Raw genomic sequence first — 5,855 nt, 5'->3', positions numbered from 1 at the left:
ACCAGACATCATTACAACTGTATAGCACTGAAATACATTCCACAGATGGTGGGTTATTGCGTCTGGTATAAAATGAACTGTCATTCTCAGCAGTTTGCAAACAGTGCTATAAATAATTTATGACACACTGTTAGTCGATCAAAGTATTAAAAATATTTAATGATAATTCTAAAGGCTGCAGTATAGCAAAGAACATTACGGCAAACTGAACAGAACCTTAAACACACTCAGATCTTCAATTTAACTTCAATATAGTTCATAATATTTAGAGATTCTATATAAATTTATGTTTTTTAGCAGCAACAAAGCAACAGAAAGTGGATTTATTCCAGAATTATGATGTTCAGAGTTCAGCTGTGAGTTTAACAGACTACTGGAACTCTAACAGCAGGTTATGGCATGATAATGAAAAAGCAGTTTCCAGAGGGAGCTGAATGAGAGCACTGCGGCACTTCCAACAAAAACAATCAAGTGTAAGCTCCTGTTTCAGAGGAGGCTGAAGGAAAATCAGAGCTTTTGATATATACATATATCATTTTTAAAAACATTTTTCTGACAGCAAGTACAGCGCACTGTGCAAAAGGCAGAGGTGGGAAGTGACAAAGTACAAATACTTCATTACTGTATTTAAGTAGTATTTTTAGGTATCTGTTTTGGAGTTTTTTTTCTGACAAGTTTTTACTTCTTACATTTTCAAAACAGACTGGTTAGTTTAGGATAATTCATAGCGTTTATACTCGGGAGTTAAAGTGAGCTGAGAGGAGTGCAGGTGTCCATAAGTTGTGTTTGTGGTACTTCAGACTCTAGCTAGCCCAACAGAAGAGGAGGAAACATGAAGCGGTTTTCTTTTTACCTAACATCAGCAAACACACACTGTTTGTCTGCATTTTAGCTAGATTCATACTATGAGACAAGATACAACTGTTGTATTTCACAGGGAGAAAACTTTATTCAGAGATGGACAAAGACAAGAAAGACAGGGCAGGAGAGAAGAGGAAGAAGAGAGGTTTGAGTTAAAGGTGAGAGTGCTCAGTAGTGATTGAAAACTTACAGATTTGAAGTTTACTTGTAATCATTTTGAATCAGATACTGGGTTTGTATATGATGTAATTAAGACTCTCATAGTCCATTCAAAGACAAAGGAATGGTCACTTTGACAATTCAATAAAACTTAGCTGTTTAAAAAGAATAATTTATATTTAAATGACAATAAGTGCAAAAGTTTAAATTCTGACCTGAGAGTCTCCAGTGTGCAAGTTGGACACTTCACTCCAATAGACAAAAGATCCACGCCTGAATCCTGCAGGTCATTATTATTAAGCTCCAGCCTTCTCAGACTAGAGGGTTGGGAGCTGAGAACTGAGGACAGAACAGTACAGCTTCTCTCTGAGAAGTTACAGTGGTTCAGTCTGAAAAATAAGCAAACATTAAGATAAATACTGGTTTTGAAGTTTGATGAGGGTGCAGATTTTTTTCAGGAATCCTTAGCGAGTGCAGCTCGCTCAGAATAGTCAATCTTTCAACTGATTGTTAATGAAGCTAAGGACATCTCCAAAAACATGGGAGCACTTTTGCAAACATGTTCTATATTGGCAACCTCACCAGATATGTGAAGATTGAGCATGCATCAAGACATAGTGGTGCAATCATCTAAGTTAGGAAATTTTGTTTATTTTCAGTGGGAGAAACATTTCATCACTCATCCAAGTGACTTCAGTCTCAGCTGACTGCAGGTTTCCCCAACCTTATAAACATACATTTGGATAATGACTGAAACTAGCACCACTGAATGAACAATGGGCTTTGGGGTCAGTTCTGTGATCACTGATAGCTCATTGTCATGACCATTGATTAACAACCACTGATTAAACACCATTAATAACTTATCAAAGCCGACTGATCAAAGACATTTGATCACTGACGAAAGGCCATTGATCAACGATTGATTGATAACTGATCAAAGACCATTGATAATTGATCAAAGACCATTCGTCAATGACCATGAGTACCATTCACAGAGAGTTGGATAATAGCTGCAATCATAGCATTGTAAATGGTGAAAGACGTACCCTTCGGCCTGTCCTCGACTCAGAGATGGTCTTTCCACCAACTTACCCAAGAAAAGATCCTTGGAAAATTGCTGAACGTTGCTGTGGCACCGAGACAAATCCCACTAGTGGAACTGACCACAGCCACAGAAACAGCAATTCGAAACAACAACATTGATGATTGGTCAGACATTTATTTGTCACATGCAAAGTTACACAAGCAGTGAAATTGGGGGGACACATCTGTGTCAGAGTACGTGCATATGTGATTGTGTTGTGTGTGTGTGTGTGTGTGTGTGTGTGTCTGTGTGTGTGTGTGTGTGTGTGTGTGTGTGTATCCTGTGTTTAACGTGAGAGAAAGTATCCTTTCACCCGGTTAAGAAAAAGTCAACAATCAATTGTGTTAGGAGACCAGTTGAGCAAATCCACAATTTGTTAGGCAGGGCTATAGACTGTCTTTTTGCCACGGTTTCTCTGGGCACACCAAAAATTTAGGCGCACCCAAATTTTTCAACCGCAACGCTTAACACCGTAGTTTTACATTTGCACTTTTTTTTTGGGGGGGGGGGGGGGGGGGGGGGATTGCTGTCCATACATGTCAATATTCATTTACCAAATTACCAAATTTCCCCTTGTGGGACAATTAAAGGATTATTCTATTTGTAAATGATTAACTAACAATTTTGTCAACACAAAGTTCTTTATTTGGAGCACATGTCTACAAAAACATAAGTTACTGAAAAGGTTGCTTGTGCTCAAAGTATGTTAAACTTAATCATCACATCGGCCTCCTCTGATGACCTGTTTGCTGCTGCCTGCTGCTAAGATAAGATAAGAGATAAGATAATTCTTTATTGTCATTGCACAGTCATACATAGTACAGTAGTACAATGAAATTGGAAAAACTGTCCTACGTCGGCACTACATATAACACAACACGACACGATATGACACATCACAACGCAACACAAACAACACAACACAGTATATTAACTTAGAAATAAAAAAGAAGAATAAGTGTTATGTGTATTGCACACTGTTATTATTGCACATTAATTATTATTGCACCTTGTTATAAATATAAATATTATTATTGTTATTGTTTTAAACATTGTTACCTCCCCCTAAAAAAAGTCCAGGGAGGTAGCCAATCAGGTCAGCTATTTGCATTGATTAGGGCTATTGCCCTATTGTAAAAGCTGTCCTTGAGTCTAAAAGGCAGTGGGGAGAGGGGACACTTGGGCAGTGCATTTATCGCAGCATATAATGTGTTTTCTGGACACACTGTACTTTTTCAGTGTTCAGAGATTGATGGCTCCATATCAGAGCACTGCCTATGAATTTCAGACGGATCAGGCCTTAACTTAACAAAAGATTTATCAATAGTTCTTTTCATCTTTTCTTATTACCCACAGCTACATCCACTTCTGTCAGGCCTAGGCTACTCACTAGGGCTGGGTATCATCACTGATGTCTCTAATCCATTCGATTCCGATTCACGAGGTCCCGATTCGATTCAATTTTGCCTCAGATAATCAGAAATATTATATTTCTGATCATTTATTAGTACTGATACTGTGAGACTTTATCAGAGGTGTAGCATCACAGCAGATGCCTTTGTGTCAAAGTAACAGAGAATAAAACACAGAAAAACTTGAAGGAGATTTTCCTGGCCTGGCTTTTTATGGCAGATAACCTTAAAAATATTCTGCAACTTTGCATAATTTTAAAAAGTTTACATTTCTTCAGTAATGAACAGCACAAATTAGGCCTTCTTTTCCGGGGACATTTAAGTTAAAGCAAAAAATTTTAAAAAAATAAAAAGACACCGGCCGACAGCGCTGTAATCAACGATAGACTGGTGGGTAATAAGTGAATGAATAATACAGAAAACAGAGATGTGAGATGGGAAACTGTTCTTAAAGTACAGAGAGAGAGAGAGAGAGAGAGAGCGCTGTACATGAAGTGTGATTTTATAGTAATGACGACATTTATTAAATGTGAAGTGTAGTTTGGATCTTGTTTTGCTGCCGGTTCGGTGAATTTTGGTTGGAGAGTCAAACCTGAAGCTCAGAATCTAGCGCAAAAAAGACCTAAACACAAAGCATGGACCCACCGACGCATCAGAATCAGTGAGCTGTCGGCTTTCAGCCCCAACTGCGTATCTGTGTACGTGACATCAGGTGAGAAAGCCGAGAAAGAGAAAGCTGATTCAAGCTACTCACCTCCCTCTTCCACCTGCACTTTCAAACGACAACTACAGGACCACGGCCAATCAGAGAGGTCCCACCCCATGTGTGCCAGTTGTTAACCACATGTAGACTTACAGAGTTTCGGAGAATTCTTTTTTCTTTTTTACTGGAACAGTTGGTCGCACGGGTGCCACGGGTGTTGACTCAGTGGTGCTAATTTCAGTGATTGTGCAAAGGTGCGGTTTTTGTTGAGGAAACCTACAGTTAGCTGAGACTGAAGAAGTAACTTGGATGAAACATTTTCCCACTGAAAACGCTGTGTCAGGGTGAACATAATCCACTTTTTTGAGATTATGCCATTAGAGTCTCAGTTAAATGTCTAGTTAGTGGCAGGCAAACAGGGCATTCTATAAACTTGACTTACAGTTTGGAGCACCACCGCCATTGCCTTGTGATTTGAAATTTGAAATGAAGAGTACCACCAGTTGACAACAAGCAATTACTTAGAGTCGACCTCTCTTGACTTACTGTGGACAGTACATTGTTCAGTCATTTGGAAAGACAACATTTCTGAAAGCACTCAAACTTCTTCACATTTGTCTTCAGACACATCATGAACATTTAGGAACTAAAAAAAGTTTCAAACATCAAAGATCTGAAATATAGAAAAACAACAACTGCTGCACTCAGTGAACTCACCTCAGAGTCTCCAGTCGACAGTGTGGACTCTCCAGTCCAACACACAGAAGCTTTATTGCTGAATCCTGCAGGTTGTTTCCACTCATGTCCAGCTCTTTCAGATGGGAGGGGTTGGACTTCAAAGCTGAAGCCACAAGTTCACAGTGAGTCTCTGAGAGTCCACAACCACCCAGTCTGTGATTATAGAAAATATAAAATGTGTTATTATAGCAGAAAATCTCCATTATAAACACAGACTGAATGTTTATGAAGACAAAAAAAGAGTGACATCATAATCTGATGAACATCTGCTCTTCACATCTGTGCTTCTGCTCCTCTTACTGTGTTTGACACAATGATTCAGTCTCTCTCAGACCTGCAGACTTTTAATCAGAATCTTTGTTTGGCTTTAATCTGCAGATGAAGGAGGAACGATGGCATCAAATTTAAGCTTCCATAGTGTCCACGGTCTGTCAGTGAGATCCGATCCAGAGTGAAGACACACATTTTGATTGTTTCCTGTTTTGTATCTGACTCCAGAACATTTTTAAATGACTTCAGCTCAGTGAACAGTTCCAGCTGGGAAAGATGATCTCTGTTTGCTACCTGCTGCTGTCAGGTACGACTGTTCATGTCCACACACAGGATAAGCGGAAGCGAATGGATGGATGGATGTTGTTGACCACACGGAGAGTTGCAGAGATGTTTTTTTTGTTTTTTGTTACCCGAACAGTTGATCGCACTGGTGCGACTATAGTTTTTTTTTTTTAGTCGCACCATTGAAAAATTTGGTAGCACTCTAGAGCCCTGTCACTACATCCCCCCCAAAATAACGGTGTTTGATAACCAAAGTGATATCAAAATTAAGTGACCGTATTTTTCGAACCATAAGGCGCACTGGATTATAAGGCGCACTGTTGATGTACGGGTCTGTTTT

Source organism: Oreochromis niloticus, unplaced genomic scaffold (genome assembly GCF_001858045.2).
Source record: "Oreochromis niloticus isolate F11D_XX unplaced genomic scaffold, O_niloticus_UMD_NMBU tig00003179_pilon, whole genome shotgun sequence".
Lineage (NCBI taxonomy): Eukaryota > Metazoa > Chordata > Actinopteri > Cichliformes > Cichlidae > Oreochromis > Oreochromis niloticus.
Note: the sequence above shows the minus strand (reverse complement) of the source record.